At 47.9% G+C, this 12,687-nt stretch overlaps 1 long non-coding RNA gene across 1 annotated transcript in view; it reads right to left on the bottom strand.

Annotated features, from left to right (window-relative positions):
• Nucleotides 1–3,692: 3,692 nt before the first annotated feature.
• The window catches only part of LOC139040347 (uncharacterized), a 31,197-nt gene continuing 22,202 nt past the window's right edge, over nt 3,693–12,687 (bottom strand). The window contains exons 2-3 of the long non-coding RNA XR_011494716.1: nt 10,352–10,448; nt 3,693–5,233 (exon numbers count right to left, since the gene is read on the bottom strand). This is a non-coding gene — a long non-coding RNA (uncharacterized lncRNA). The remainder of the gene's footprint in view (nt 5,234–10,351; nt 10,449–12,687) is intronic.

Raw genomic sequence — 12,687 nt, 5'->3', positions numbered from 1 at the left:
ATCCTCTTCACACGGGCTTTCACAGTGCAGAAGTTTTGATTTTCATGGGGGCCAATTTCGCAATTTTTTTCTTTTACAGACTGTGCTTTTGGTGTCAAGTCTGAGAAGTATTCACCCAGCCCTAGACTCCACAGATTTTATTCCATATTTTTTTTCCTAGAAGTTTTACGGTTTTAGTTTTACGTCAAAGCCATGATCCATTTTGAGTTTGTTTTTGTGTTAGGACTGAGGCCCAGGTCGAGGTCCACGTCTTGGACTGTTTTGCCTACGGATGTCCAGTTGCTCCAGCGCCATTCCTGGAAAAGCCGTTCTCCTTCCACTGAATTGCCTCCGTACCCTTATCAAAGATCGGCTGGGCATTTTAGAGTTCTGACTACTGAGTTCTCTGTTCTTTTCCATTGATCTGACTCCGCTGGTGCCACACTGACGGGATCCCTGTGGCTCTATAGTCAGTCTTTCTAACAGGTAGAGTGAGGAAGGGCCTTTTGAAGACTCAGTCACGCTGCCGGTGGGAGCCAGCACCTCGCCAAGTTGAGGTTGCATCCACAAGATGCAGTTGAAGCTCTGGACCAGGATGGAGACATGGGGCTGCTTCTCCCCTGGTCAGAATCCTTGGGTCCAGAACTAAGGGGTCGAGCTGAAGGAGCTCCTCTCACGAGGACACCAACAAGCCCCACACAGAGCGTTTACCTCCCATCCCCGCAACTTTCAGCCCCTCAGATTTGAATTCTTGGCTGTTGACTGTGGCGTGACCATCTGAGGCTTCTCATGGTCCCAAAGGCAATGAAAGGGCTTTCCGTGCTGGCCAGGGTTACCGGACTCACTTCCATTAGGGGGCTTCGGCTGCTGCTATACAATGGGGCAGCGAGGAGGAAATCTAGAACCCAGGGACGCTCTGGGGACCTCTTAAGACATCCATGTGGAAAACCACAGCAAACTCACAGCAGGCGAGACTCCTAAGAGCTCAGTCCCTCGAGAATGAAGTTCTGAGTGGACCCACACAAGCTTCAGAGACAGCTGAGAGCAGCAAGAGCGCGGAGCCAGGGGTGAAGAAGGAGCGTCTAAATATCAAACACGGCCTCGCGCCCGGTGGCAGAGATGAGGCCTCTGCTACCTACACATGTCCCTGTTTGCTTTCTTAGGCGAGTTTTTATCAATAGTAATCAACGTCGTTTTCCCTGCTTGCCCATCCCCTACCATTTAATGGAAGGTGTACTGATTGTGGCTCACCTAATAACTCAGTCTTTAGGCCAGAGTCTTTCCAAGGGTGATTGTACTCAACAAGGAGGCTAACCATCGCTCAGAGATGCACGCCGTGACTGATGGGACCGGGGGCCTCCTTCTTTTGGGTGAAGGTGAGCATTTCTCCTTTTACGTGAGGAAGCATGATGATATTTCTATGATTGCTGTTTGGAAATTAAATATGGGTAGGATGTGAGTATGGATGCTGAGTAGCTATATGGGTGGGCTGTCCAGCTACGGTCTGTTGGCATTCAGCACCACTCCATTCCCTAAAACAACTGTGCCATGTCACCTCGTGAGCTGGAAGCCTAGGAACTACGTTGTCCAGAATCCCTTTCCAGCAAGAATCTGGTTCGATTCCACCCATGAGAGGTGTTCAAGTGAGATTTGGAAGACAGAGATAAGCATCAACCAGCAGCAGCAGAGGCCTCCTGACTCTTCCCGGCCCCGCATGGTCCACAGTCAGCCTTCTGCTTCAGGCTGCAGGCAGCAGTGGTGGCTTCCTCAGCAGATTCCAGCAGGTTCCTCCAGGTCCCTGATTTCTGGGCAGCACCCCCACCCCGTGGCTTCCACACATCTCAACTCTACCAACAAAGCCTTAAGCACCTAATTCCCTCTCTGCTTGAAATATCTTGACTGATGCACGCCCAATGTGCAAGGCTGAGTGGAGAGGGAGGGACACTTTCCAATATGTTCCTCTCGTCTCAGAATACCTTGTCCTGTGGTTGATCTCCTGGGGGAGAGAACGCTTGCAACTGTTTCAGGATAAGACCTGTGGTTCCTATTTCTCCAGAACAGATCCAGGTTGCAGAGGTTCTAGATGGCACAGCGCTAGGTGCTAGTCAGTTCCATCATAGTTTTCTTACCCTCTAACAGCACAACAAAAGCAACAGCACCAAAGTGCTCTTAGAAGCTGCGACAGACAATGTTCAGAAGTGGCCTGATCCCCTCCCTCATTTCCTGGCAGCCTTCCGCCTTGCCTATGAGCAGAATCTGTTGATTCGTGAAGCCAACAAACCTAGCCTCACCTGTGCTGGGAATTTTTTCCCTTTTTCATCTCCTTCTCACGCTTTTAGTTTTCTTCTTCTTCCTTTTGCTGGAAGTGGCACCAAAGAAGCATAAAACATTTAAGCTGCTGCCACACCATTCATGTTTTTAATTTGACAAGAAAACTTGTGCAATTGCATGGAACATTTATCCTATTTCTGCAAAATTTTCCTTTCCTCTATGAATAACAAGCAGGCTCTGAAGGCAGCACCACCCCCACCACCCGGAAGAGAGCCCTGCCTCCATTCTGCAAGACCCTCACTGCATCTGTGCCCCTAGCTCATCCGAGGGTGCCCCGAGCTCCCCCCACTGACCTGTTCACTGGCACGCGGCAGGCGTGTGTATGTTCTGAACCAGCAACCAATACACAGAATTTGTTCCTAGAGCTAAATCCCTGCATCCAGAAGACAAATGAATGGAAAGACATATTCAAAATGCAGGGAGCATGGGGACCACGTGACTCAGGAAATGACAAACACACACTGGGACAAATCAGCCATCCTGCACACTAGAGAATGCAGATGCGAATCTGCACATATCTGCTGACGTCTCCCCGGCTTCCTCTACCACCCACGCCAAGCTTGTCTTAGTCCCACCCCCCTCTGCTTGTCTAAGGCTCACCACCCATTCCTCCAGGAGTTCTTCTGCAAATAGCAACTTCTCTAAGAAACAATGTTCCAAATACCCCTGCCCATCCACACTGATTGGTCCCCCTCACCCCCAGCATCTTGTGGCCCACCTCTTCTTTGCCCTACATAAGTCTGGTCCCCCCTGCTAATAATCATGACACCATCAATAATAACAGCAGTTTGATTCAGGACCTGCTTAGGGCTGGGCACGATTCAAGTGCATCCCAAACATTATCTCCTTCAGTCCTCAAAACAATGCTATGAATGTGATATGGTTATAGTGACCATTTGACAGATGAAGAAACTGAGGCACTCCAAGGTCAGCAAAGCAAAGGGCTTTTAAAGAACTTACCCAGGATTTGAACCCATGACTTCAGAGCTCAGCCTTTTTACACTGAGCTGGAAAATGCATAGTAAATGATGCAATGTGCAACATAAATAAGTACCAAGTCTATGCATTGAATTTTAGAATATTTGAAGTAAACGAAATGTGTTGTTTGAGTCAGCAAGTGGGATAAAGCGCTAACATTATTCTGGGTTCAACCTGCATCCTGATGAAATGTGCAATTAAAGAAAAGCATCCAATTTGATTTATATCAGGGTGAGCAATGCCCAGAACCAGTTTCTACATTACCCTACACCCTCACTTTGGAAATTCCAATTCAGGCTTTTCTACACCATAAATATTAAATGTGAGTTCTTAAGTTCCATCTGAAAGGCTTCTCAAATTTTCGTCATTATTCTTCCAAATAATAACCAATGAGCAAGAACATTAAGTGGAGGAAATTTTATTTAGGCTCATTGAGTGTGACCCATCTTATGCAACCAGGCAAAATCCTAAGGAGAAATGTTTTACTGCCCATTTTTCATTATTAATGCTTATCTAAGAAAGAATAAGAAGATAAAACCCTTCCAATGATAAAACAACCATGCTCTGAATTATTACTTCAACAAAATATAGCTTATATTCTTTGAGGTCAAACAATATTGAAAAATAAAAGAAGCAGCTATTCACAACATCTAAAAACTCAGCCATTCGATTTATCCAGAGGTGACGAGACAGAGAAGGAAAGTCTCGGGAATATGTTACAACAACTCACTTTTTATCTAGGCAAAACTTGACAATAAACTTACAAGCAAGTCTCCAAATTGTATGAACCATTAACAGGTGGTAAGTCTAAGAAATAAGGCCCATGACCTGCAGCCAACCACCTGCTCCTCACATGAAAATGTGCCTTCAAATGAAGCTGATCTTAGAACTAGAAAACCCAGCTTAGCAGGAGATGTTGTCATGTCAAGCTTGGAGAACATGCAGGATGTGAGCATCCATCTCAGAGAGGATGAAGTGTTCATACTGAATTGATCCCATTGGCTCTGAAGTTAGCATATAGTATCAGCTCAATAAATATTTGTTAAATAAACAAACAGCCTAAGGGAGGCCTAGGATGAATGCCAGTTCTGACATGATTGTCAGTCAGCTTGACCACTCCAAGCCTTGGTTTCTTTAGATGTAAGATGATGGTGTCAGCACAACCTCATGGGTTAGTTGAGCTGAAAAATGTCAACTGTGCATCATAGCACAGCAACTCAGTGCTTGATAACAGGGCAGTGTTGGGGGTCTGAGCCCCCCAATTTAACCAGAAAACACTGCAGTGTGTGTTTCATGCTGGGAATTTTTTTCCTGGGAAAGTACTTATTTTTCCACTCTTGCTTTTCTTTGTTAGCTTAAATCACTTCCTACCAGAGATGCCTAGAATAGGTAACACATTAACCTTTAGAGACCCAGGAACTCAGATCCGTTTATACTCAGTAGGTATTTGAGTGCCTGCTCTGTACCTGGCAGGATGCCATGCAGTGAAGCAGGCGGAAATGTCATGGCTGTGGAGCTAACCACCTGGGTTCAAATCCCCACTTCATCTTGGAGACACAACATTCCCCTCTGTGGCCTCAATCTTCTAAACCACTCAAGAGGGTGATGAGCCTTCTTCAGGGGGAGGACCACAGTGAATGAGGTGATGTCTAGGAAGCTCCTTGAGAGGACCTGCAAAGAGAAGATGCTCAAGGCGAGAGAGCATCTTCGTTATTCGAAACAGTAGTAACGTGAATAATGATGATGGTCCTATTCCAGAGAAGATTGCTCTAGGGGAACAATAAGCACTCAACCAGCTGAATCACAAGGCAGGGTACACCTGAGAGAGGTGAAGAGCAACATTGAGTGTTCCAACGAAGACGAGACGATATCCGGATGGAGAACCAGGAGAAAATCCACCGGGGTCAATGGACACTCACTAGAGACTGGAAGGCAGGACAAGAACCTGAAAAGCAGAAGAGAGGGCGAGAGCGGTCAAGTGAATGAAACACGGACAGTAAAGGCAAAGTGGTATGGGGTCTACCAGGGAGCCTCTCGCTGCGTGACAAACCACAGGAAAGCTTCAGGCTTCTAACACCCCATGTCTCATGATTCTGTGGGCTGACTGGGCGGCTGCGTCAGGGCTGGGTTTAACCGGACATCTTGACGTCTCTCTCCACATGGCATTTCTCCCTGGACTTCTCTATAGCACATTGATGGGTTTCAGCGCCCCAGGGAGTGAGAGGGAAACAGCAGGGTCTCTTGAGGCCTCAGTTGCAGAGTCACTCCCACCACATTGTTTTGTCAAAACAACTCAGGAGGCCAGCTCAGATTTAAGGGAGTGGATAAATGGGGAGGGGCTGCAACGTCACATTGCAAAGAGGTACGAATCCACACGGGAGGAATGTGTGGCCATGTTTGGCAGTCTACTGCATAAAAAATATCCCAGAAGGCCCATTATGTGGCACAGTTGGTGGAACCTTTGAGAATTGCTGAGCGGAACTGAGCGGAGCTTCCTGCAGATGTGGCTACAGCGTGTGGGGGGCAGGGGGACAGGCAGGGGATAGATCAAGGCAAACTCAGGTCCAGACTACTGCAGGGGTGCAAGCGAGAAGCACGAGGGAACCCGGACTTCCACTCTTTGGTACAGAGCCAACAGAACTGCCTATGTATATTCATCGAAAGAATTGTATAAGGGTAATCATGCACAGAATCATTATTCAAAATAGCCAAAATCTGTAAACAATCCAAATGCCCGTCAATAAGAGAACAGAAAAATGGATTTAGTATGTGCATTCAGTGGAATACTACACAGCAATCAAAAGGAAGGAAATCTTCCCACAAGCAACAAAAGAATGGATCTCACAGACAATATGTTGAACAAAAGAAGCCACACACAAAAGCAAACTTACTATACAATTCCCTTCACATAAAGTTCAGAAACAGGCAAAACTAATCTGGGTACTCAGTGTTGACCGGGTTATCTTTGGAGAGGAGGGGTCTAGTGACTGTCAGGGGGTGTGATGGGACTGGCAGCGTCTATTTCCTGACCTGGGTAGGTTACATGTTATGTTTACTTTGTGAAAACTCATCAAGATGTACATTTAAGATTTATTTTTCTCTATGCGTTATACTTTGATTAAAAACCAAAATAATTTCATTAAAGGATAAAAAAGGAATAAGGGTCCAACCTTGGCTACAAGCAGCAGCAATGCAAAGAGGGGGAGAAGAATGACCTTGAAGGCAAGGCCCCGTGACTTAGCACCTATTGCTTTTGGCTAAGAGAAGACAGCAAGGCTTCCAGTAATCATGCAAGAAGTGGCCGGACCATGCGTCTCAGTAAGACAGGAAGTGTCGACAATCGGCTTGTCCGAGTTGATAACATGACAAGGGACAGAAGCCCCTGGTTCATCTATTCCTTCTTTGGGGTTCCATGAAGACTTATTGGGCAAATGAACAATAGAGCATTTACGAGGGAAATGGGGGACCCCCAAACCGATTTAGCCCTCCTCAGGGTTCCACTTTGGGCGGATTGTTGGGGTGTCTGTGTTGCAAAGAGCCCATTGGAGCTGGTCATCAGTCAGTTAGTTTCTTGGGTAAAATCCCTCTTTCAGAAGGAAGACCACCGGGCCCTCTAAGCTCCTTCCCCCCCCCCCCCCCCAGCAGACTCTCTGCCGGCACTCCGAGCGTAAGCATGAATTATCCATGCGCTTCATTCGGCTCCGTTTGACAGGGAACGTGGGAACTGCGGCAGACAGGTTGCAGGCAGTGGGGACTCGGGGTGCTAATTACTTCTCACTGTCACTTAGCTATAGCGTCACATCTGCTGGGGGAGAAAGGGCCTCTACCTGTCTTCCTCGGAAGAGAAGAATGTAGTCACACGAACCAGGATTCCACGAAGCATGCAAAGCAGTGAGTTGAGCACGGAAATCTATTAAATCTCAGGGAGGAAATGGCTTTAGCCGAAAGGGTCTTGTAACCCAATGCCTGTAAGGACGTTTGGCTGAGGTTGAAAGGCAGGAGCGCGGGGGCTTTCAGGTAAACTCGACCCGCGTTTAGCGCCTCTTGGCAAACGATTTCCGGCACCTGGCCTCGAGCGCGCACCTGTGGGAGTGCGATCGGCAGGGCCCGGTGCTGCTCCACACGCGGAGGCTCCGAGACAGGGCCGCTGGCACCGAGCGCGCCCCTGGCTCCTCAGTCCGCGATGCGTCCTGCAGAGGCGCTGTCGGTGCTCTTCACGGAGCCCTCCTGTCCCCTTCACCATTTCTGGGCAGGGCCGCTGCTCCTTTCTGGTTTCTGCGTATTTTTGCTGTGTATCTTTTGCTCTTGTTCCTGCGACTGTCTCTGGGCACGGCCCTGAGGTCCCGCAGCCCCCTGCCTGCACTTGCTGAGAGCGCAGGTGCTGGGTGTTCCCAGCCCTCCGGGGCAGCCCTTAGGCAAGTGGGCACGTGCCAGCCCCAACCTGAGAAACCTCCCAGAGTCCCCCTGGAGGGTCCTGCTGAAGGCACCTCCGTGGGACCCTTGCCTGGCCTCTCTCCGCCTTTCCTGTCCTTTCGCTCCCACGCCCTCACCTGAAGCTCCTGGGAGCGCTTCCTGCTGACTCACCTGTGCAGGAAGGCTGCTCCCAGGATGAGTTCCCATTGGCCTTCAAGAAGCCTTTGTGGGAGGCATGAATCATCTCCCGGCGCCCCTCCCACTTCCGATGGGCAGCGAGGAGCGGCCCCTTGGATAACCCCTCAGATAACACCTCTGGCTTGTTTTCCAGATCTTCCGAAGCACAGCCTGCAGATCCTCAGTCTGTCCAATTACAAAGGCTGGGATTAGTCGGGAGCCCTCTCTGGAGGATGACCTGACCTTCATTACTATTCTGAATCTTTGCTCACCTGCCCTGCTGCTCTGTAATCCAACAGGGGAGAAAACCAATTCCAAGCTTTTCTTTCAAAAATTGTTCGTGGAATTTTACTTCTACTTATGAGCCAGGGAGGAGAAGAGAGATTTTTCTTTCTTTTTTTTCGTTTCTTTTTTCTCCCCAAAGCCCCAGTACATAGCTGTATCTCCTAGTTGTAGGTCATTCTAATTCTTCTATGTGGGACGCTGCCACCGAATGGCCTGATGAGTGGTGTGTAGTTCCCTGACCAGGATCCCAACCCAGGAACCCTGGGCAGCCAAAGCCAGTGGGTGATCTTCACCACTGGGCCGGGGGGCGGATCTCTTTTCTTTTCTTTTCAAATAGTGTCCCCAGATTTCAATAGGAGGGTTCCAGGAACAGCGTTTCAGAAATGACATTTGGGTTATAAGAAACCGTTTTAGGCTTTTATGAAAGGAAAGAGACAGAATCAAATTTTCCTGCTCTCTTTTTCCTATCTGAGGCATTTATAAAACACTCTCTTCTCATAACAGCCCTCACAGAAGGGGACCTGTTTCCATGAGCCTCGACATCGGCGTCCCTGGGGAATGAAGTGGTGACAGTGTGTCTCCCCTCCTGAAGGGGCGGCTGCCCGCGCTAGATGAGAACAGCCCTAAGACAAGCTTCCATCCTCGGAGGTCATCAGATCATCTCCAGCCAGGTCTGTGTGGACCCAGGAGGAGCCAAATATTAACTTGGAACTGGGGTCATTTTTTACAGGGTCTTTGGTCAGTGGTGTTACTTCTTACACTTAATCAGCTTGGGAGTGGACCCTGGCCTATTTTGACAGAGGATTAAAATCTGAAGATGCGAGAATACAGGCGAACAGGGGCCCCTGGAAACAGCATGCCGGTAAATTCAGTCATTGGAAAAGCTTGTGCGCTTCACACAGAGTGAACTCTCCCTAGAGAATTCATTTAAAACCAAAAACAATGCTCCCTCTCCTGAAACTTCATTCTTCCACTCCGGGAGAATTGAAGATAAAGCTATTTTCACAAAAGCACTGGAACAAAACGGAAAACAAATGTAACATAACTAGTGACATTTTCCCAGGAGAGGCCTAGTTTGAGTGTATTTTCATTATAATGTCATTTTAAAGATCTTTATCAAAATTAGTGGCACATCCTCTATTTTTAAATCCTTGTGCATTATTTAAAGTTTCTTTAAGGGGGAAGCTCCTCTCCGGTCCTGCTGCCTGTGGCTTTCCTCATTTGCCGTTTGATCACATCTCCTCTTCTCCTGCTCACATCCCCGGCAGCTCTCAAGGAGCGTCACCCAGAAAATTTCACGCAGGAACACTTTTCGACAGGCACCTGGACAAGTTGCTTGCTTTGATTCATTGCTTGTTTCCTTTAAAAGTACAATGTTGCTTTACAATTCACCTCCCACCTATCAGAGATGATGTTTACCTGAAGGCCTTTGAATGCATTTTGCTGGGATCAAAAGTAATTACTTTGCAAAGTTCATTTCTGACTTCAGTGTCTTTGCTACTGAATAAATATTTCATAAGCCTGAAACTCAGAGGCTGTTTGCTTCTCTTAGTTTTGCAGGGTTTTTTTTTTTTTAAATTAGCTGATATGCCTGTATTAGTCTCTTTTTTTCTAGATTTCTTCATATCATCTCACAGGATGAGATACTTTTGAAACAAATCTAAAGACTCTTTCACTGTCACTGCACAGGGGAACGAAGGCGGAGCCCAGCATTTGCGTGAGATAACACAGACCGATAATTTATTCAGCGTTCATCCAAACTCACGCGTCAAGGACCTGCCTATGGAAGGCACTGGAAATCAATGTTTGCCCATGTTATTTCTGGGGACTCTGGTTGTTAGTTAACTTGGAAACTTTGAGCTCCAAGACCAAGTTTTGGAGTGCATCATTAGAAAGACTCTCAAACTCCCTAAGACGGTAGCATATGCCACTTGCTGCCTGCCTGGTGACAGGAATATTTGTGGTGGCAGCCGATGCTTCTGCAAAATCCTGACTTCAGATAAACAACCTGGGTCAGCTGACTTGGAACTGACAGTAACTTCTTATCCAGCTGGCAGAGGTGGCAGCTTAACTAGGGAAACCTAAGACAGGAGGACAGCATTGGGCAGGCGGTGGGGGGACGGAGGCTGAAGTCACACGAGCCCTACAGTAGACACTTAGCATTTTGGCTCCCAGCATCTGGACTTACCTGGGGGCGTCACTGCTCTCCCTGTGCTCATGTTTAGGGCATCTCAGTGAAGATGCTCTGCCCTCCCATAAGGAACAGGCTGGTGACCCAGACAAAGCTGTAGGAAAACAGGTTAGGAAAGAAAGAACAAAAAAACCAAATGCCATCAGCTCAACTCCAGTGGTAATGCCAACGAAATTCTCAGCTCAGTTCTGCGTTTCAAAGGGGCTTCCCTGGTTTCTTTCCTGCCCTTGAGCTTGATTCTCCAGTGTTCCTATCCACACTATGCACCAGCCACCCAACAGCCTTCCAGTAAATTCCTTTATTGCTTAAAATAGCCAGAGCTGGTTTCTGTTGCTTGCTATCAAAGAACTCTGAATGATTTGGGGCTTAGGAAGGCCAACCGAACTCGAGGTGGGGAACCAAGACCTCCACTCACTTGCCATCCATCACCCCACCTCCTGTGTGTGTTTAAGCAAGACCATTGTCCACACCCTCCTGCAGCAGCCCACGTGAGCTCTGGATATAATTATCCAGATTGTTGTCTCTCTATATAAGATAACCATATAACTATCTGGATGAGATCCTCAAAGTGCCCTGGAAGGTATGAATCAGCACCCCCCACTAAAGGTGAGGAAACCATGACTCAGCAGTGTTATGGTCAGGGGACTAGTGAAGGGTAGTGAAGGGACGTGTAGATTTTGACCAACGTCTGTTTGCCAATGTGGTCCATTTACTCTCCACTCTCCAAGACTCTTCAGCATTAAGAGTAAACAAAGTGATTTTTTCTTTTTAAATAGTTCACTTCAGTCTTTTCATTACAAGTCCTACCCCCCCCCCCCCCCGCCCAACTTGAATTAACAGCAGTCATTTTCTCCTCAAAAATCTTACTTGGGATCTCAAATCACCAGACAGAAGAGGAGAGGAGGGAAGGGACGGGCCCAGCCGCTGCCTCCACCCTGGGAAGGGGGTCTCCAAACCGCCCCCAAAACCCGGGGTCGGCTGCACAGTGTGGCAGCTAGCACTCTGGGCATTTGGCTTTCTCATTAATTCCAATAGGACCCCCTCTCTGACCTCAATCTATTTCTAATCACAGGGTCTTTTGAAGCTTAGAGATGCAGCAAACTTCTTGGAGGCGCTCTGAGTATTTCTCTCCTGTGTCAGCTCAAATATGCAATTTCAAGCTCCTATCTGACCCATGTTCCTTAACTGAGAGCCGTTCGTCTTCTTCATGTTTAGGAAACTGCAAACTCAGTATAAATGTGCCATCCTCTGGTGTCTCTTAAATTCCGTCCGGAAGAATGCCACAGGGAAAAGGGTTTAGCATACCTCCTTAGGCGTTTGGGAGCTCAGAATTCACACCGAGATTAATGCAGACGCTGTAAGTCACCGTGAGGAGAGCTATGAATAGAGGGGCCTCTCTCCACGCGGTGGAGGATTTTCGGGTCTAACCGCAATGCTTTATAACCCAGATCCCCACACAAGGGCAAGCATGGAAATGACCAGGCTCTGAGAGCGGATATTTTATGCATGAGCTGGTTTCATTTCTGGATTCTGTAAGCTTTTAAGACGTAAGAGTCATGGAATATTCCACGCTTCATCCACATTATACCCAGAGGTTCGTCGGGAGCACCCGTTAGCATAGTTTGGGGTCATAAATCCTGAGGGCTTCTGGAAAACCCTTTCCAAATGCACCGGGCACTTTTTTTCCTCATAGGATGTGCTTTCTACTTGAAAATGAGGTTGCTGCTTCAAAAGTGCATTGCTTTCCATAGAAAACCGAAGCCGATCATTGGGGCTCTTTTCTCCCTTCCCAGATCTCTGGCTGCATATTCTGTTCTTGTGTCTGCTCTCTCCTACAAACACCATGTGCTCTCCCGGTGCTGCTCTTCACTGAGCTCCTGCATCAGGTGGGGGTGGGAGACAGGCCAGCTGGCCCCCGACCTCACCCAGTGTTTTCATTCAGAGCAGGCCTCTCTCTTTCAAGAGCTGAACAACATCATGATTCAGAGAGCAAAGACAAGGACCGTCCAGCAGTCGCTTTGGGAAGTCACAGCTTTGTTTAGTAAGACGATTCAGTTAGCTCGGGGTTTCTCCACTAAAGTGACTGCTAACATTTTGGACTGGATCCTTCTCTGTGCTGCGGCTGTCTTGTGCATTGTGGGATGTTTAGCAGCTCCATGGCTCCCGCCCTCTAGAAGCCTGCAGCACTGACCCCCAGGTGTGATAACCAAAATGTCTGCAGACAGACGTCCCTGGGGAGAAAAGCACCCCTGGCTGAGAACCTCTGAGCAAGACGCTTATTTAGCGTCTGTACGACTGTAATGAAGTTACTTTTCCTGAGCTGAGTTCAAGGC

Source organism: Equus asinus, chromosome 15 (assembly GCF_041296235.1).
Source record: "Equus asinus isolate D_3611 breed Donkey chromosome 15, EquAss-T2T_v2, whole genome shotgun sequence".
In the NCBI taxonomy this organism is placed as follows: Eukaryota; Metazoa; Chordata; class Mammalia; order Perissodactyla; family Equidae; genus Equus; species Equus asinus.
The sequence above is the reverse complement of the archived record's forward strand: the minus strand, read 5'-3'. Positions and strand labels throughout refer to the sequence as shown.